The 20,986-nt window shown below is 53.6% G+C and overlaps 1 protein-coding gene across 1 annotated transcript in view; it reads left to right on the top strand.

Moving 5' to 3' along the window:
- The first annotated feature begins 150 nt into the window (after positions 1 to 150).
- The window catches only part of AGAP3 (ArfGAP with GTPase domain, ankyrin repeat and PH domain 3), a 223,517-nt gene continuing 202,681 nt past the window's right edge, over positions 151 to 20,986 (top strand). Inside the window, exon 1 of the mRNA XM_032796630.2 lies at positions 151 to 320. The gene's annotated coding sequence lies outside the window, so the exon portion shown is untranslated. The remainder of the gene's footprint in view (positions 321 to 20,986) is intronic.

Genomic DNA, 20,986 nt, shown 5'->3' with positions numbered 1-20,986 from the left:
ACCGGCCCGCCGGTCGTGCCGCGGCTCTGCTGCTGGGGCTTCTGCCCGGGCCCCGCTTGGAAGTTCATGGCTGCGGCGGGGAGGCGCGGCTCACGGCGCGGGCGGCGGGTGCCCGGGGCGGGGGCCGGGCTCCTCGGGGCAGCCGCAGGCCGGGCCGCCCCCGCCGCAGTTCGGCCTCTCCAACTCCGCCGCCATCCGCGCCGAGATCGGCCGCTTCGAGTCGGTGCATCCCAACATCTACGCGATCTACGACCTGATCGAGCGGGTGGAGGACCTGGGGCTGCAGAGTCAGATTCGGGAGCACGTCATCTCCATCGAGGGTGAGCCGAGCCGGGCCGAACCGAACCGGGTCCGAGGGAGGGCGGGCCGAACCGAACCGAACCAGGCCGGCCCGGGCCCGGCCCGAGGGGGAACGTGAGCCGAGCCGAACCGAACCGGGCCTGAGCGGGAGGGCGGCCCGAACCCAACCGGGTCCGATGGGGAACGTGAGCCGAGCCGGGCCCGAGGGGTAGGGCGGACCGAGCCGGGCCGGAGGAGGAGCGTGAGCCGAACCGAGCGGGCCGGGCTGGGGAACGTGGTACCTCCTTTCTGTGCAGCCCTCTCAGGGGAGCATGGGCCAAACCATGCCGGGGGCCACAGAGCCAGAGCTGAGGGGCACAGAGCTGGGGTTGGAGGGGTTTAGAGCCAGGGGGCATGCGGTCCGAACCAGGCTCTGCCCTTCTGCCCAAGGGGAGCATGGGCCAAACCCGGCCGGGGCCGCAGATCCAAGCCAGGGGGTACAGAGCCAGAGCCGAGGGGAACAGAGCTAGGGAGCCCCAGAGCTGGGGGCTACAGAACCAGAGCTGGGGGGCACATAGCTGGGGTTGGGGGTACAGACTGGGGGGCACGGAGCTGGGGTTGAGGGGTACAGAGCCAGGGGGCGCATGGGCCAAACTGGCACTTGAGGCAGGGAGGCCAGTCAGATCTGAGATCTTCCTCTCAAGGAAGAGACTGAAGTAGCTGAGGAGGGACGGTGCTGGCCCCGGGGGACAGGCCCCGACCCGGTCCGAGAACCAGGTCTCCAAGCGTTTGAGTTGGGAACAAATGCGCTAGTGCTGGGATTGGCGAGACTGGGCCCCTTCCACCCTCGGCCTTGCTGGGGCTGAGCTGAAAGCAGAGCTGGTGGGGGTCAGGGAAGGGACTCCCAGAATGGGGTGCCTCGTGAACAGGGTCCAGTCTCTGCCAAGGAGGAGCTCAAATGGGACTGGGAATCTGTGGGGAGCCCCTCTGGGTCTGGGGACTGGACTATGTTGTGCTGGGGCCAGGGATGGATTAACCTGCTGTGAGCCTGGCACCAAACACATTTGTGGGCCCCTGTAATGCGGTTCATGCTATGCCCTTGGGGACTCGGCTCCTGGGCCTCCCTTGTTAGTGAGTCAGGGACACTCCAGTGTGGTGCAGCACCCCTGCCCTTTAGCCCCACCAGTTCCCAACTAGATACAGGTTTCACAGCGACTTTGTCTGCAACAGGCCTGGCCAGATATAGACTGCGAGGCTCCCATCTCTGTCTGTGCCTGCCCTTTCCGCCAGCCTTTATCACCCGGGGTTAATGAGGCTGGCAGGTGTGGCCCGTTACCAGGCAGGCACAGGACTATTCACCTGTCCCCAATCCATTCCCTTTGATTGGGGCTGGAGTGGCAGGAGCTGATTAAGGGCTTCTCCACCAGCACCCTGCCACAGCCCCCCGGGGGAGGGGCAATGGAGCATAGTGTGGGAGTCCCTGGAGCGAGGGGCCAGGGGCATGGCAAGGGCAGCCCTGCTCCGCCCAATGCGAGGGCACTATTTACAAATGGGAAGTTGCCAGGCCCTGTGCTGCCAGCATATCCCTTCCCCTCAGGGGTGGCCCATGTCATGCCACCCCCCTGATTCCCTATGACCAGGACCCGCCCCGACCTGCTATGCCAAGTGCCTCCCCCAGATCCTGCCACAATTGCACAGCTGCCCTGCACAGCACCCTTGCCACCCCCCTCCGCTCACAGCCCCACCACCTCACACAGAACCCCCACTCCCTACTGCCCCAACACACAGATCTTCCCACCCCCTCACAGCCCAGCAGCACTCCCCAGGCCCTCCAGAGACCCAGTCCCCCACTCCCGACCGCACTCACTGGCTCTCTGGGAGATAACTCTGTTTGCTGGGCTGAGCTGGCAGCACAACGAGGGCTGGTCCTTCAGGACCCACTTGTCTGGAGGGGCCCAGGTAAGCCCCCCACACTGTTCCCACCCCCCAACTGGCTGAGCCTGTCCAGGCTTCTGCACCAGTCCCAAGTGGCTCAGCTCCAGGGGGACAGATGGGGCCTCACAGGGGATGGGAAGCAGAGGCTGCCTGGAGCCGGACTGGCAGGGTCTCAGCACAGTGCAAGCAGAGCTGGGTCCCCTTCAGTGCACGGGTCTGGCTCCGTGGTGCCACTGGCACCACTGTAAACCCAGCACTGGTTGGGGTTCCTCAGGAAGGATGGGCCCCGGGTGTGGTGTGGTGACAGCTGCTCTCCAGGGAGGAGCCAGGACGCATGGGGCAGCTGCTCAGAGCTCCCCTGCAGTCTGACTTGTTTCCGAAGGGCTTGTCTTCCTGACCGGGGACCGAGGGGGAGGGATGCTGGGTTCCTTTGGCCTTTGCACTGACTTGGCTTCACTCTCCAGAGACGTTGGGACCGATTCTGGTGGCAACACTGGTTAATCCCCATTGATCTCAGCTGTCTGATCTGCCATGGCATGGGTGAGAGGGGGTCAGACCCATTGGTGGTTTCTGCCGGGACTGGCTGCCCCTTGGCCCTGAGTCCTAGGGATGGATGTGGCTGGTGCGCTTCGGCCTCTCTGTGGGGATGCTTGTCAGGCCATTTCCTGCCCGGCTCTGTGCTGCCAGTGCTCAGAGGGTTGGGACCCACTAATTCCCCTGAACTTGCCATTGGGAGGCGAGGGAAATGTTTGGGTGTCTTGCCCATTCTTGCTGCTTTCGTTTTGTGCCTGTCAGAATTGCTGCCTGTGTGTGTTTTGTCTTCTTCCCAAGGAGCAGAGCTTCATCCTCTGCTCCTTGTTCTGCTGTGTTTGCAGTGTCTGATTAGACATGATCAAAGTACCTTAGAAAAGTGCGATCAGATCCTTCCTCTAAAGAGCTGCCTCCGCCTGCCCACTCAGCTTCCCCTGGGCAGGAGAGAGCTGCGAGGCTGCTGCAGAAAATGGAGCCCCTGCTGCTGGGAGGGAGAGATGGTGTGTTTTCTCCCTGGCTCTGCAGATAGCTTGTGATTAATCAATTACTGAACGTCACAGAGCCCCCCTGTGTTTCAGCCCTGGTGTTTATTAATGAGAGGAGACGATCTGATGTAAGAATCGTCTCCTGAGACCCAGGCTTTGCTTAGGGCATGTGTATACTTGAGTGGGACTGGTGCCCTCTCTGCCGCTGCCCCCAGTAAGGTGGCTGAGGGCTGGTAGAAGGGCCACTGCCAGAGGAGGTTGCTTGTGCCCTTACAAGCCAAAGGTTGGGGGAAGCCACTAGTAACAGCGAGTCTTTCCCCAGAACAGAGCCTGCTATAGATTCACTGTTGGCTTCAGCCATAACAACCCCCTACAGTGAACCTGCGGTGGTGGCTCTGACCCCCCTGCATGCAGATGCCTGGGTGGCCAAAGTGGGTCAGATGGTTACAGATTTCTGTAATTGTGGGAAGACTGTTTGTGGACCTGGGCTCTTCTCACCTTCAGAGTCCCTGTGTCTCTTCTCTGTCCACTGCTCAGTTTAGATTGAAGTCCTTGTGGCCCTGTGCTGGCTGGGAAATGGGAGTAGGTCACTTCTCCCTCCCGAGGCCCCCCAGACAGAAGGCTGAGAAAGGGGCACCGTTTGCCCGTGCGAAGTAGCCATGGGTCTGTGGTGTGAGGTGAAGGGGAGAAGTTGGGGGTCTGGAGACCCGAGTCGTGCCATGGTGTGGTTGGGTGGATCCCTTCACTTTGGGACTGACCAGACGGGTGTGGTGTTTGTTAATCCTGCACTGTCGGGTCGGGGGTGGGGGGCAGGAAGCTCAGATCCCCTGCAGGTAGCGGGGGAGGCAGCTCATTAGCAACAATCATCCTGGATGATCTGTGTTAATAAAAGCTCCTTTGAGCTAGCAACTTTTGCCAGGGTTACTACCTGAGCAGGGCCGGCTACAGGCACCAGCGTTCCAAGCTGGTGCTTGGGGCAGCAATCTGCAAGGGGTGGAAGTCCTTGTGTTTTCGCCGCCCCAAGCAGTGTGCCGAATTGCTGCCGCGGACAGCAGGGGCAGTCCGTGTGCCTTTAGGGCGGCAGGCGCATTTCCGTGGTGGCGGCAATTTGGCAGCAGCTTCTATGTTTAGCTGTCCGCGGCTAAACATAGAAGCTGCCACCAAATTGCCACCGCCGTGGAAACGCACCTGCCGCCCTAAGAGCCTCCGCCACGGCGGCAGCAATTCGGCATGCTGCTTGGGGTGATGAAAACTGTAGAGTCGGCCCTGTGCACGAGGTAGTGCATGGTCCAGTCTTTGCCCAATTGGCATAGGTTCCAGTGGGGACGTGTGTTTGTGTTTGGTAGAGGGCAGGGGTAGGGGCTGCTCGTCTGCGTGCTCACAGGGAAAAGCAGGTGGCAATGGCTGTTTCCCAGGGGTGATTGCAAGAAGCTGCGACGGCCAGGCGTGCATTTGCTGGACAGGTGCACTCAGCTAGCTGGTGCCCAATGTGTTCCAGGCTTGTTTATCCCTCCAGTATTTGCAGCACGTGCTGTCACAGCTGCTCTCCAGGAGGCTTGTGTATTACCAGCTGTGGGAGCTGGGGAGCTTGGTCCTAGGAACTGCATCAGAGCACGCAAAGCTGACTGCGGGAATGGGGCGTGGGAGTGGTAGGGAGAGTACGCATTGGGAGTTTGGCCATTGAGTTGTGTCTAGTAGGCGGGGGAGGCTGGGCAATGAGGCCATGCTCTGGTTGATTTTGACCGTGGGGATTCAGACCTCTGCCCACAAAGAGGCTCGTTATTCTGCCTGAGGAATCTGCTGGAGCGTCTCACGTGCCGCTTGGTAGCACAGCTGTGGAACTGGTCCCCCCAGAGGCCCCAGGTCTGTCTTGATTCTGCCTAGTGCCCCACCCTCCCCCCGATTCATTTAAATAAAGAAACTGTCCGGAGTATTGTCTTGTGTCAATCTAGGTTGCAGTTACTTGCGTCCTTGTTCAGCCTGAGCTCTATCAGTGAGTTCCCAGCATAGGGTCCCGGAGCTGGGAGCCTGGGTCTTGTAGGGGGACTGTGCAGCAGGGCCAGCTTTAGCAAGTGCGGGGCCCGATTCGTGCTCACCTGGCAGCGCTCCGGGTCTTTGGTGGCACTCAAGGACCCTCTGCCGAAGTGCCACCGAAGACCCCTGGAGTGCCGCTGGGTGAGTAAAAATTAAACAGGCGCCGGTGCGGGGCCCGATTCCGGGGAATCGGGCAAATTGGCCTAAAGCTGGCCCTGCTGTGCAGTCCCCTAGCAGGGGACAGAGCTGATCATCCTTCTGACCGGAGGATACCTGGTTTCAAATCTGCACCTGGTTCTGAATGAGAAGAATTTGTCCACTCTTTACTAGTAGTAAATCACTTCCAATAGTACTGTCAGTGCACTGGGTTCTTCCCCTGTCCCCTGCCCCAGGAACTGAGGCTTGAAAGAGAGAGAAATAGGCAGATAAAATAAACCAAGGGTGATGGGAAGGGGGGCAACGCAGAGCTAGGCTGACAGATACTGGGGAAGCTGGCAGCAGCCCCTCTCATCAGCCTGCCCAAAGTGTGACTCCCTGAGAACTGGCCCACCTCCGTTAGTGGCAGCAGATCTTTGGCTGTTCCCAGCAGAGGAGTGTCAGCTGGAGATGAGTCCTTGGCTTGCAGGGCCCGTGACAATCCATCTAGGCTTGTCTGGGCTGTAAACTGTAGAAATTTGCCATTTCCCTGCTGTGGTGTATGTTGTCACAGCTTCGCTCTGGCATGTGTCCAACCCCTGAAGTTCTGCGGCTGGGCTGCTGCCACCAGTGCTCGCTGCTCTGGAAACCCAAATGCAGCCCAGCTGTAACCAGAGCTGCTGGGGAGGAGAGTGCCGGGCTGGGCTGGCTCCCACCCAGTCACCCCAGACTCAGCCCATAGCCTCGGGGGGATGTCTCTGCCCCCACGGATGGAGGACAGCTGGGCCAGGCTCCCCTTGTTTGACCCCCTTTACACAGAACTTGGGTCCAGCGGCCTGCCCCCGCTTGGGACACAACAAGGGCCAAAACCCCCTGGAGCAAAGACACATCAGAATTGGGACTTTCTGCTTCTCCCAACTGGGGTCAAGTGTGTCCCCTTCGCAGCCGCAAAGCCATCCCCCACCGAGGGGCTACATGACCTGGGGCTGGAACGCAGGTCTCACTGGGGTGACCACTGGTGCAGTACAGTGTCTGAGGTGCATGGCTTAAGAAGGAGGTTTATAAATTGCACTGGCTTCAGAGAAGAGCCAGGAGAATGATTTAAGGATTAGAGTGATAGATTCAAGATGGGATTTTTTCTAAAAGTTCTGCTCTAGTCCAAAAAGGAGCTAATTCAGGGACATCCTATGGCTGCTGTTGTGCAGGAGGTCCGACTAGATGATCACACTGAACATGAGAATGGTCAGATAGGGTCAGATCAATGGTTTATCTAGCCCCGTACCTTGTTTTCTTACAATGGCCAGTCCCAGGTGCTACAGAGGGAATGAGCAGGTCAGGTCAGGTCAGTTGTCGAGTGATCCATCCCCTGTTGTCCAGTCCCAGCATTTGTAGTCAGAGGCTAGAGACACCCAGAGCATTGGGTTGTGTCTCTGACCATCCTGGCTAATAGCCATCGTTGGATCTATCCTCTAGGAACTGATCTAGTTCTTTTTTGAACCCCTTTACACTTTTGGTCTTCACAGCATCCCCTGGAAATGAGTTTCACAGGTTGACTGTGTGTTGGGTGAAGAAATACTTCCTTGTGTTTGTTTTAAACCTGCTGCCTATTGGATCTGCCAGGTTCAAAGGGCAGAAGGGACCATTGTGATCATCTAGTCTGACCTCTTATATAACAGACCATAGAACTCCCCAAAAATAATTCTGAGAGTATACCTTTTAGAAAAACATTCAATCCTGATTTAAAAATGGTCAATGATGGAGAATCCACCATGACTCTTAGTAAGCTATTCCAATGGTTAGTTGCTCTCACTGTTACAATTTTACACCTTATTTCCACCAGGAATATTCAGAGTTGTGATAGTTAATGACCACAGATATTGGAATGGACATTAAACATTTTGCTTCAGGGTTTAAGTCAGTTTCAAACTAGGACCGATCACGCTGAGACCTATGCAAAGGGCACATTCCCCCGCATTTACCACTATGGGATTCCTGCACCGTCTTCTGCAGAAGAGGACACTGGGTTAGATGGACTTCCGGTCTGATCCAGTCTGGCAGGTCCACTGTTGGGGGGAGGGATAGCTCAGTGTTTTAAGCATTGGCCTGCTAAACCCAACATTGTGAGTTCAATCCTTGAGGGGGCCACTTAGGGATCTGGGGCAAAAATCAGGACTTGATGCTGCTAGTGAAGGCAGGGGGCTGGACTCAATGACCTTTCAGGGTCCCTTCCAGCTCTATGAGATAGATGTATATCTCCATATATTAAAATAGGGAAGATTGCTCCCAAACTGCATTCCCTAGATGATATACCTATCTCATAGAACTGGAAGGGACCCTGAGAGGTCATTGCGTCCAGCTCCCTGCCTTCACTAGCAGGACTAAGTACAATTTTGCCCCAGATCTCCAAATGACCCCCTCAAGGATTGAGCTCACAACCCTAGGTTTAGCAGGCCAATGCTTAAACCACTGAGCTATCCCTCCCCTCAATTGTTCATTCACATCATGCAGGCTGTGCTGTGGTGCCAAAGCTTCCTAATTCAGAGCCTGCTGGGGACACATGGTGGGCGGGGGAGGTGGCAGCTGCCCCTGGTATCCGTTGGTTTTACCTTTTTCCTTTTGTTACAAAGAATTAAGATATTCTGTCCAAAAATACGTTCCAAGAAAGTTGCTGGCTGGCTGCACACTTTGTTCCTGTGTCGGCTCAGCACATTGTGTACACCGAGGTTTCCTGGCATTTGTCCATTCCCCCAACAAGCTCCTGTGTGCCCCGCTCTGAGCCCCCTCTACTTCAGGGACTCTGCCCCCCCCCCCCACTGTTTCCTTATGCCAGGGGCTCTGTGTCCCCCAGACCTCCTTTCCCCTAATGCCAGGGGCTCTCTGTGCGCCCCATTCTCTCCCTTTCCTCTAATGCCAGGGGCTCTGTGCGCCCCATTCTCTCCCTTTCCCCTAATGCCAGGGACTCTGTGTGCCCCATTCTCTCCCTTTCCCTCTGTGCCCTCCCAATTGCTCTTCCCCTCCAGCGTTCTTATTTCTTTCCTTTCTCTGTGGGAGAGAAATCATTTAGACTGTCAACATTTTAAAACTGCATTAGGAGCTGAAATGGGGGTATTGTTCTGCTGGAAAGTGTTAATGGCTGCCATTGAGTGGCTCTTTGGCCTGAAGACAAGATGTAGACAGAGATGGTTGAACTTGTCAGGTGTGCTGACCGGATGTGCTCTTCATGTCCCTTTTCTGATTTTCATCAGAATCATCAGAGTTCTTCCCAGAGCTGCTTAGAACATTCTGCAGGCTTGTTCGAATATGGAGCTCAGAAGCTGTTGTGTTACATCAAATAGAAGTGCTGACAAGCTGGTGTATAACTTTGCAAATTTGACCAGTTAAAGTTGCAAATTCACATGCTTGAAAATGAGGCTGCCCATACGCAAGGGAGCAGTGATGAGGTTGCCTGGGTCCCCCTGGTTTGCAGCTTTGCATGTTGCAAGTTTGGTTATGCTTACACTGCAATAAAATGCCTGCAGCTGGCAGTGTCAGCTGGGCTCTGAGACCCTCCCCCCTTGTGGGGTCTCTGAGCCCGAACATCTACTCTGAGCTTTTATAACTCTGCAGCCGAAGCCCCATGAGCCAGAGGGAGCTGAAATGAGCCAGTCATGGTGTTTGATTGCGGTGTAGACAGACTCTGTCAGAATTGTCTTTCAACAGAATGTTTTGAATATAATTTCTTTGGAAAGAGGAAAAACGTAAAACCGAAATCTGTCAGGTGCAGCAGACTCGAGTTTCAGCTCCAACTGCTCTGCACTTCTCGAAGTCAGGTCCCAGAGTTCTCATGCTGGGCATCTGGAAAATGAGGAATGCACAGGAAGTGGCCGTCTGCTAAACTTTTGGCTAAGTGACTTGGCCAGCATCACATAGGAACTCTGTGGCAGAGGCAAGGTTAGACTCTAGTTCTTCTTGGTGGTATTCAGCTGCCTTAGCCACCAGGCCACCCATTCTCTTCCTGCAGTGCCTGCCTTATTCTCTACAGGGCTTCCAGCTTCAGAGCTGAATAAGGGAGAGGTCCTATAGATTCTTGTCTTACTCTCCTTCATTTATTCGCTTGGGGAAAAGTAGTAATTGAAGGGTTTGTCTACACTCAAAAAAAGACCCTGTGGTAGTGAGTCTCTGAGGCTGGATCAACAGACTTGGGCTTGCGCTAGAGCTTCCTGCTTGAGCTGGAATCTGGGCTCTGAAACGCAGCAGGGAAGGAGGGTTCCGAGTCCTGAGTCAGTTGACCTGGGCACTGCCGTGGGTTTGGGGTTTTTGCAGGGCAGGCGGACCCAAAAGCTCTACCACAAGGTATATGCAGAACAGGGCAGAATTAACAGTGAGGGGAATTCACCATTGGAGCAGTTCCCTAGGGATATGGGGATTCTCCCATCACGTGAGGGCTTTGCATTGAGCTGGGATGTCTTTCTAAAAGACGTGTCCTAGATCGAGCCGAAGTTCTGGGCTTGATACAGAAATCACTGGGTGCAGGAGGCCAGACATGATGATCGAATGGTGCCTGCTGGCTTTAAACTCCTTGAGTGAAGGTTGCACAGGCCAGCACCCTCCCCATCAGCGCTTGAACCCTGGAAGTTCAGCACTTCAGCAGAGACTTTGGCCTCTGAGCGTCAGGGCGATGTTAGGTGGCAGCAGCAGAAAGAGGGTGCAGAGCACACTGAAATTGTAAGTTCCTTGTGTATGCGTATGCAGTGCTATGGAATGGTTAGGGTGTTGGGTGTGTTGCCAGCATCCGTGGCATGATGTGAGCCACGGGCAGGACATGGTAAGTTGCAATAGCTCTGGCAAACCTGCATAGCTTTTCAGCAGGCTTGAAAAAGGTTCTTCCCTGACCTCAGGGCTGTCTCGCAGTGAGATTTCAGAGTCCTGCTGCAAACCATGGAGACACTAGAGCTCCTGGGGAAAAAACAAGCTATGAATTTTTATGCTGCAGATCTTAGTGTTTTCATTATAAAGGGCTCTCCCCCCCGCTCCCCCTAATACGTGTGATAGGTACGTGGTACCCGGGTTGACCTGGTGAGTTAAGAAGTGCCTTGACACAGAGGAATTTTCAGAAGGGACTGGAATGTGCAGTCCTAGCAGAGGGTGGCCTGGAAGACGTTTGTCTGAGACCCTGACGGATGGGTGCATAAAGCTGGCATTGTGAATGGGGTTAGAGGAACAGGGCCAATATGAAACAAAGGCTGCTAGCTAGCGAGGGCCGGGGCTTCAGGGGTTAGAAGATGGGGTCAGCGAAGGGATGAAATGGGGGATAGTGTGATCAGAATGAAGAGCCTGGAAACTGATCTTCGCAGCAGTGTTTTGTGTGCACCGAGGCCGGTGAGGGGAGGAGACTGCAGTCTTCAGGACATGAGGTCTTAAGGCCCTGGACAAGAGCCTTTGGGCTGGGGCTAGAGAGAGAGAAAGAGACCTTCCTGCCGGCCCTGGCCCATGGGACTCGGCTCACCATCTGTCTGGGACTGAGCTGTTCTGCACAAACCCAGCACTGGAACAGGGTGAGTGGGATGGGCAGAGGCTCAGGGAAGGCTGAAGTAGTGCAGGGGACACAGGAGTGGACTAGCGCGAGACCCCTTAGAGGTGAGAACGGAGCTTGCACTGCGCTGATGCCTTCCATCCCAAGGCGCTCTGCAGTTGGTTTGCTGGTGTCTCCGTGCTCTGCCCTTTCCCACAGACCTGAAGGTGGTTCACCTGCCCGTTGGTTAGGGCTTTGTTGTCAAGGTGTTGGTCTGGAAACTGCTTCCCTCTGTCCTGCTGGAGGCTGGTGCACAGGCTGCCTCTGGAGGGAGGCTGGGGCTGAGTGCACTGGGCCGAGCATGCATGGTGCTGCACAGTCCTTTTTGTTTCTCTTGGGCAGGTGAGCTCTGAACTGTGCCGTAGTGCTTGGCCTCATTCCCAGCCGAGTCATGGACTTACAGCGTTTAAGGCCAGAAAGAACCGTTAGACCACCTAGCCTGACCCATCCCAGGCCATTAAATCTCACCAAATTCCCTGTGTACTGATCCCAATCATTTGTTTGCCCTTGGCAAGTCCATCTGCCAGAAGGGCCCTAGTCACACCGAGAGCTGGAGAAATAGGGTGACCAGATGTCCCGATATTCAGGGCTTTGTCTTATATAGGTGCCTGTTATCCCCCACCCCTTGTCCCGATTTTTCACACTTGCTGTCTGGTCACCCTATGGAGAAACGCTTGTTCCAGTAGCTAATCACTGTCACTGTCACACATTTGTGCCTTATTTCTTAGTTGAGGATGTCTGGCTTCAGCTTCCAGGCACTAGTTCTCATCCTGCCTGGCTCCACTAGATTACAGAGCCCTGGAGAACCTGGTCTTGTCTCCCCGGGGAAGTACTTATTCGCTATAATCATGTCACCTCACTCATCTTTTTGATAAGCTCAGCAGATTCAGCACTTTCCGTCTCACCATAAGGCATTTTTTTCCAGCCCTCGCATCATTTTTGTGGCTCTTTTCTGCACCCTTTCCAATTTTTCAGCAGCCTTTGTAAAATGGGATGTGCGGTTTCTGGGGCTCAGGCTTGCACAGCAGAATATGGAGCAGGGCTGCCATCAGGGGAAGGCACTTGTAGAGGAAAAGAAATCTGAAGTTGACTGGGATTCCTCCCAGGTTTCTGTCCCTGGCTCTGGTATGATGAGCTCCCTGGCTCAGCTGAATTGGCCTGGAGTAGATTACACCCTCGGGGAAGGAGAGAGTTCTGCTTAGCCAGCTTCTTTTCTGCTAATTCCATGACCTTGCCAGGGGTGTCCTGCTGGAGCCTTTACATTCCCAGGGCTTTAGAAACTACAGGGAATGGCTGGAGGAGGTGAGCTAGGCAAGCGTCACTCAGGGTCTCAGAACACAGTTAGTGGTAGAGTCCTGGCTGGATCCTCTTTGGGAGAGTGGGCCTGGGAATCCTGGCACGTCCGTCACTCTTTGGGGAAATCAGACCTCACTGTGGAGGCGATGAGTTCTTGGCTATATATGCTGAGACAGTGCAGGGACCCTGGAAAGGGGGAGCCGAAGGAAATGGCTTGACCAGCTCTTCAGTCTGACCTGCCCTTCTGTGCAGATGGGGTGGATTGGAGTCGTTAGAGCAAAGGAAGGAGCACAAGGCAGCAGCTCTGGGGTCACTTTTCTCTGGACATCTTCTGTCTTAGCGAAGAAGGATCCTTGATCTTGCAGGGTGCTGAGTGCCCCTGTCTTGCTTTGAAATCTATGGGAGGTGAGGATGCCCAGGACCTTGCAGAATTGACCCTGCCTTGAGAGGCATGAACAGAAAGCGCTTGGTAAGGAGAGTGGTGGCGTTGGGAACGGGTCTGGGTAAGGGGCAGATGGCTGGTGGCATCTTGGGGCAGGAGAGACGTGTGCACTTAGGGGCTGTGTGCTAGGGCAGGCCCATGCTTCTCCTCCGTTTCACCAGCCTAGCCCCGGTGTAGACAGCGCTTTGTTGCTGGGAAGGCTTCTCCTGTCAGCATAGGTGCCTGTGCTGACGGGAGAAGCCCCCCTTTGGCGTAGGAAGCGCTCCGGCGACACAGCTGCTCCGCTGCAGTGGTTAGGTGTAGTCCTGCCCTCAGGCCTGGCAGGCCCAGCTCCCCCTGTGCTATTGGGTTCGAGTGGCTTCCCAAGATGACATATCTGGTGATAACGGGAGTGATAGAAATGCTGCGGTGACTAGAGGAAAGGGCCGGGGTGCTGTGGCCTCAGGCCTGCCTTTGTGTGTTGCTGTGGATCGTTGAGGATGTTTTTGTCTTACGTTGGTGGGACCCAGCTGCTGGTTCACGTCTCTGTGTGGGAACTTCAGGCTTGTGCAATGGTGCTCCAGACCCCGCTGCCCCCAGTTGCTGTGTGACATCCCCCAGCCCATAGGCACTGACTCTGGGTGTGATCCAGGGCTGGAGCACCCACAGGAATAAAGTTGTGAGTGCTCAGTACCCACCAGCCACCTGCTTATCAGCTGTTTGGCGCTAGGTGGGAAGTGCTGGGGGGAGGGGACGGAGCAGAGGCAGGAAGAGGCGGCATGAGGGTGGGGCACTGGGGGAGGGAGCAGAGCGGAGGCGGGAAGAGGCGGGTCCCTTAGTCCCTGTTGGCGGGAAGGACCTGCCGCCGAATTGCCGCCATTACTTCATTTATTCTTTGGCGATGGGTCCCCGAGTCCCTCTCGGAGAGAAGGGCTCGCCGCTGAAGAATGAATGAAGCGGTGGCAGGTCCTTCCCTCCAAGAGGGACTCGGGGACTTGCCGCCAAAGAAGCGGTGGCGGTAGAGCTGCGCTCCTCTGCTTTGTGCACCTGAGGCAAGTGCCCCACTCGCCACGCCCATGTTACAACGCTGCTCTCGTGGATCAGTAACTGGCTAAAAGACAAGAAACAAAGGGTTGGGATAAGTGGTTAGTTTTCAGAATGGCGAGAGGGAAATAGCGGTGTGCCCCGCAGATCGGTACTAGGACCACTGCTGTTCAACAGATTCATAAATGTTCTGGAAAAGGTGAGGAAGCAAAGTTTGTAGATGATCCAAAATCATTCAAAATAATTAAGTCCAAAGCAAATTGCAAAGAGCTAAAAAGGGATGTCACAGAACTGGGTGACTGGGCAACAAAATGGCAGATGCAATTCAGTGTTGATCAATGCAAAGTGATGCACATTGGAAAACATCATCCCAACTATACATATAAACTGATGGGGTCTAAATTAGCTGTTACCACTCCAGAAAGATCTTGGAGTCATTGTGGATAGTTCTCCGAAAACATCCAGTCGATGTGCAGCGGCAGTCAAAAAAGGGAACAGAATGTTGGGAATTATTAGGAAAGGGATAGAAAATAAGACAGTAAATATCGTAATGCCACTATGTAAATCCACGGTACACCCACATCTTGAATACTGCCTGCAGGTCTGGTTACTCCACCCCAAAAAGATATCTTAGAAATGGAAAAGGTGCAGAGAAGGGCAACAAAAATGATTAGGGGTATGGAAGCGCTTCCGTTCAAGGAGAGATTAAAGAGACTGGAACTGTTCAGCTTGGAGAAGAGGCGACTGAGGGGAGATAGGACAGAGGTCTATACAATCATGGCTGGTGTGGAGACAGTGACTAAGGAAGTGCTGTTTACCCTTTCACATAACACAAGAACTAGGGGTCACCCATTGAAATTAATAGGCAGCAGGTTTAAAACAAATGAAAGGAAGTATTTCTTTACCCAACGCACAGTCAACCTGTGGAACTCATTGCCAGGGGAGGTTGTAAAGGCCAGAAGTATAACAGGGTACAGAAAAAAATGAGATAGGTCCATCAGTGGCGATTAGCCAGGCTGGGCAGGGGTGCAACCCCGTGCTCTGAGTGTCCCTAGTCTCTGTTTGCCAGAAGCTGGGAATGGGGATGGGATGGATCACTTGATGATTCCCTGTTCTGTTCATTCCCTCTGGGGCACCTAGGATTGGCCGCTGTCAGAAGACCTGATACTGGGCTAGATGGACCTTTGGTCTGACCAGCCTGGCCGTTCTTATGTAACCCCACTGTTAATTCTCCCAATTTGATGACCATTCCCTTTTGAAAACTGCTTCTTGAGATCTATCAGTTAGCCGGCTCTTGTTCCACTTAATGAATGCACTATTGATATCATGTAGTGCTAATTTTTTAATCAGACTGTCACGTGGTACTAAGTCAAAGGCCTGGAAAAGTCAAGTCTATTACATATATGCAGTTACTTTTATCAACCAAACTTGTAATCTCCTCAAAGAATGAAATAAGGTTTGTATGACAGATCTAGTTTCTATAAAACTATGTTGATTGACATTAATTGTATTCCTGTTGTTGAATTTTTTATTGATTGAATCTCGTATTAGCTTTTCCAAGCTTTTTGTCCAGGATTGATGCCAGGTGAACCTGTGCCCTTTTGAAATGTTGGTTCAATGTTAGCGCTCTTCCTGTCTTCTGAAATGTTCTTGGTATTCCAAGATTTAATAAAAATTAACATCAGTGGGCCAGAGATCTCCTGAGCCAACTTCTTAGGACACTTGCGTGCAAGTTATCTGGGCCTGCTCATTTAAAAAAAAAGAGTTTGTCTTTATTTGACATTTAAATCCTCCTTAATTACTAATGGACTGGAAAGTTCTTCAGCATCCCCATGTCATATGAGTACATCAGCTTACTTCTTTCCAGCTATAGAATAGAAATGTATCGAGCACTTCCACCATTTCTGCATCATTAACAATCATTATTGCCATCTCTTTTTTCTTAATGGGCCTATACCATTGTTGAGATTTCTTTTGTTCCTATTATAATTTTAAAAAACCCATTATCATCCTTAGCCCTGCCAGCCATGCATTTCTTCTGATAGGATAGTGTCCCTAGCCTGTGTTTGGCGGAAGCTGGGAATGGGCGACAGGGGATGGATCACTTGATGATTCCCTGTTCTGTTCATTCCCTCTGAAGCACCTAGCACTGGCCACTGTTGGAAGACAGGATACTGGGCTAGATGGGCGTTTGGTCTGACCCATTATGGCAGGGTTTCTCAAACAGGTCGCTGCTTGTGCAGGGTAAGCCCCTGGCGGGCCCGGCTGGTTTGTTTACTTGCCTCGTCCACAGGTCCGACCAATCGCGGCTCCCACTGGCCATGGTTCACTACTTCAGGCCAATGGGAGCCTCTGGAAGTGGCGTGGGTTGAGGGACATACTGGCCGCTGCTTCCAACAGCTCCCATTGGCCCAGAACAGCGATCTGCGGCCAGTGGGAGCCACGATCGGTCGGACGTGCTGATGGGGCAGGTAAACAAACTGGCCTGGCCCAGCAGGGGCTTTCCTTACTCAGGCGGTGACCCCTGTTTGAGAAACCCTGCACTATGGCCATTCTTACGTTTTTTAGCTTCCCATATCAATTTCCTACACTTCATAACTTCTGATTTATATTTAATGCTATTTCCCCATTTTTATATTTGCTATATATTGCTTTTTTATTTCTAATTGCTGCCTTCACTTTGCCTCTAAACCAGGTGAGCTTTTAGCCAATGTTCTTTTTCTTAGTTGTGGAATTGTGACTTTTTCACCACCTAATAAACTCTTTTTAAGGATTTCCCAGCCTTCATTCCCAGTCTTCTGTTGAAATGTTTCCTCACAATCAGTTTAGCTTATAGTTTTCCTTAACTTTGGGAAATTAGCCCTTTTAAAGCACAATGTGTATGTATGTTTATATTTATAACATAAAATACAGAACTGATGGGGACTGTCCTCTGTTTGCCCTATTGAATGCAATCAGGTCATGATCACTGGTTTCTAGGCAACAACCAACTTCCTGTGCAGTGATTAATTTGTTATTCAACATAATAAGGTCTAAAATAATTATTCTGTGTTGGCTGCAATACCTTTGTGTTAGAAAATGATTATCTATAATTTTTGAAGCACCAACGATGTTTTACTGCTGGCTGCATAAAACCTCCAGCATATGCCTCCCACGCTTTAGTTCCCTATAAAATACAAGTTTTCTTTCTACAGATTACAGATGGGTGTTTAAGGAGTAACTCACCTGTTCTCTGATTTGACCTGATGGTCTATAACAGACCCCAGCATGTGTCCCCTCCTGGGTTTTGTTCGTTAGCACATTGATCCATGTGCATTTCAGATTCTGCACTAGTGAGTTACTGATAACGCTGGAACAGCTAGTGGTGTCTTTAATGGTAGTGTGCAACCCCCTCCAACTCTTTTACCTTCTCTGCCCTTCCTTAACGGATGGTGACCAGTGGCTTAACATTGCAGTCGTGAATTTCCCAGCAGGTCTCAGTAATATGAATTGTATCACCTTTCTTCACATAAGTAATTGGGTTCAGTATTGGTCTTGGTTCTTTGGCGGGGTTCAAGCCCCCCTCTCTCCCCAGCGCTGTTCTTACCCTGTAGCTTGTTGGCTGCAGGGGTCAGGTTAGAAAGTGGTAACTGGTGCTCTCCCATGGTCTGTTTGCAGCCTGGGCTCCACTCAGTTGACCGCATACTGAGCAGTCATTCATGGTGGATTTTCTAGATCCCCATGACATGCGTGTTCCTCTTCTTTGCGCGCTTTGACCAGCAGGGAGAGGATTAACAACGCCACTACTGAACTTATGACTGGGAATTGGCGTTAACCCTCCCCCCTCCCAAAATGAATGGAGCAGTTCGCTCCTCTCTGAATTGCCGTTTCAGGCTGTGTACAGACTCTGGCAGACCCTGCGGCACTGCTGGTCCAGATGAAACCCCACCTTAGAGCACAGCTGGGTCAGGTCCATGTCTCTCCCTCGGCCCAGAGCGCTGCAGGATAGGTGCCTTTATGCTGCTCCTTCTCCCCAGAATTGCGCGCTCTTGTTTGGGGTAGCTGTGGAACCCACGCACGTGAAGTCTTGGAAGGTGAGTGGAGAAACTGGCCCTGGAGGAGCAGGCAGCAGGTGTAGCCGCGGGCGCAGCTCCCTGCCTGGTAGTGAGTCAGGCTAAGGCAGTGTGGCACGTGGGAGGTGGCAGGCTGACTCACTGAGCACTGAGTCACTCTGGGACAATAGAGCTGCTGGGGCTGGTGAGCAGTTGAGCAGCAGAAGGCTGAATAGTTCCAGGTCCTAATGGACTTTAGCCTGTTTCCTCTGCGCTCAGCTGGACTGTGCTGTTGTCAGCCATCCGTCTGGATCTGTGTTTCTCAGTCTTTCTGATACCTGGGATGGGCTTGCTGCCTTCCTACATGTGTCGGGAGATCTCAGGGACAGGCGCCCATCCATGGACTGGCTGTAGAGAAACACTGCTCCAGAAGACCTGGCATCAGAACTCTGATCCAGCTGTGGTTCAGGCAGGTGCCAGTGGCCTTGGTTCTGACACTGCAGCGGTACTGCACGCGGCTGGGCTGTGTGCCCCCGGCTGGGGAAAGGAGACAGGACCGTGTGGTGCACAGACAGGAAGTGGTTCCACCATAATACGAGCAGCCGAGCAGCCACATTCGAGTTTTGATGACTTTATTGGCCAGAGTGGGCGGCTGGGCATCCTGGTGGGCTTGGGTTCTGTGTCGTAACCCTTTCCAGTCCAGAGGCAGCATGCAGCCAGAGAGCATGAAGCTGGATTTCTCCACGGTGGAGGTGTGGGGTCAGACAGGAGCTGAAGAGTAAAGTCCAGCAACAGCTGCTCTCTTCGGGTTGAAGGAATCTGAGTCCTGCACCATTTAATTCAGTAGGAGAGAATCTCATTAACTGGAAAACTAATTGAATGTGTCCCTGTCATGGTATATTTCCCCACTCTGAACCTTAGCGTCCAAAAGATGGGGTACCAGCATGAATTCCTCTAAGCTAATTACCAGCTTAGTACTTGTGAGCGCGCTTGCCGGACCAATCAGAATCAATCAAGTTGCCGTTGGTATCAGCTCTGGGTCCCATCACAATAAACCGTTGCCTGCGGGGACCTGCCTCAAGACCGGCGGACCCTTCTGGATCTTAAAACAAGGAAGAAAACCTTCCCCCACGTGCCTCTCAGCTCCCCTCCCTGGGTCCCCACTGGAAATCACTTAGTGTAGTTTGAACTCCTGTAATCAATTAAACAGAGAGGAATTAATTCAACTCTTTCCTCCTCCTTGTCTTCCCCCTCTATCCAGGTCCTCTCCTTGGAGATAGGGAAATAATTCCTAACAATAGTGAAAAATATTACCTTTCTCTCTCCCCTTTCTCCTCCTTCTCCCCACCATATTTCACTGGGAAATCCAGACACCCTGTCCCTGGTCCTTCACCAAGAATAAAAAAACAACTAATGGCTTAAAGAAAAATCTTGAAGGAAGCATGAGAGAAAAACAGTAAAAATTATCTTTGTAAATTTAAGATGGAATATTTTACAGGGTTTTTCAGCTATAGACACTGGGAATACCCTCCCAGCCTAAGTATACAAGTACAAATTAAAATCCTTTCAGCAAAATACACAATTAAACTCCTTCCAGCCAAATGCACATTTGCAAATAAAGAAAACAAACATCAGCCTAACTCGCCTGATCTCCCTAGTACTCACTATTCTGAATTTATAAGAGCCTGTATCAGGGAGATTGGAGAGAAACCTGGTTGCACGTCTGGTCCCTCTGAGCCCCCAGAGTGAACAACAACCAAAAACTAAGAGCACACACAGAAACTTCCCTCCCTCCAGATTTGAAAGTGTCCTGTCCCCTGATTGGTCCTCTGGTCGAGTGACAGCCAGGCTCACTGAACTGATTAACCCTTTTCAGTCAAAAGAGATATAAAGTACTTCTGTTCCGTCAAGTCCCACTATCTGTTTCTGACAGTCCCCCTTACCTGGCACCTCCCAGTGCAGTTTGGGCCTCGCAGAACTGGCTTGAGGAGAGGCCTTAACAAATGAGTCTCAGGTTCCACTTGAGTGAGGTATTAGGATCTGCGCTTTGCCTGCTGGACAAAAGCCCTGGATTTGGACCTGGGATCTTGTTGTCGGCGAGACAGAGCCAGACGGGACAGTGAGACCGTGCCGGGAGTCTCCGCTCAGGGGAGGTGCAGAGCACTCAGGTTTTCATGTTGATCCTGGCCGTCTTCCGGGAGGCTCGTTGCTACGGCCCCTGGGCTGAGTCGTGGTGCCTCGCTCCCTGAGGCTAGCAGGCTGGGAGAGTGTGTTGGGGTCCGGAGCCCAGGGCTGGCTTTGAACCTGTCGGGTAGCTGCAGGGTGGTGTCCCTGGGCCTCTCAGGGAGGTGCTGCCAAACAGGCCCATGCAGCTGGCTGAGTGCTGTATGGGATGAATGGGAAATAGTGTTCAGGAGAGTCTGTATGCCCTAGGTTCACTAGGGGGCAGGAGGCTGTGCCCCCCACCGACTCCTCTTCAGCTGGGGGTGAGCGGGAGGATGTATGTGACTGTCCCCTCCCCGGCTCTGCAGACAGGGCCCTGCTAGAATCTCTCTCAGGTTTAGTCATAGATCAGCCGTAGCTGTGGTTTCAGCTGTGCTTGCCTTTCGTTGTGTGAGGCTATGACCGTGGTTGGGGGGTGGATTCCTTTGAATACCCCGCCGGGGCTGGGTGGGTGACAGGGCTGGCCAGGTGCCTGGAGGCAGTGCCGCACCGGGGTTGGACGGGTACCCGTGGTGGGGAGGGTGGGCGAGGCCATGCTGTGCCCCGCTGGGGTAGGACAGGTACCCGTGGCGGGGAGGACGGGAGAGGCCGTGACGTGCCCTGCCTGGGTTGGGCGGGTACCTATGGCGGGGAGGGTGGGAGAGGCTGTGCAGTGTCCCACTGGGGTTGGCTGGGTGCCCGTGGCGGGGAGGGTGGGAGAGGCCGTGCAGTGTCCCACTGGGGTTGGCTGGGTGCCCGTGGCGGGGAGGGTGGGAGAGGCCGTGCAGTGTCCCACTGGGGTTGGCTGGGTACCCGTGGCGGGGAGGGTGGGAGAGGCCGTGACGTGCCCTGCCTGGGTTGGGCGGGTACCTATGGCGGGGAGGGTGGGAGAGGCTGTGCAATACCACGCTGGGGTTGGCCGGGTGCCCGTGGTGGGGAGGGCGGGAGAGGCTGTGCAATACCATGCTGGGGTTGGCTGGGTGCCTGTGGCAGGGAGGGCGGGAGAGGCCGTGCAGTGTCCCACTGGGGTTGGCTGGGTGCC

The sequence above is a fragment of the Chelonoidis abingdonii genome, chromosome 2, assembly GCF_003597395.2.
Source record: "Chelonoidis abingdonii isolate Lonesome George chromosome 2, CheloAbing_2.0, whole genome shotgun sequence".
In the NCBI taxonomy this organism is placed as follows: Eukaryota; Metazoa; Chordata; order Testudines; family Testudinidae; genus Chelonoidis; species Chelonoidis abingdonii.
This window is presented reverse-complemented; position numbering and strand designations above follow the sequence as displayed.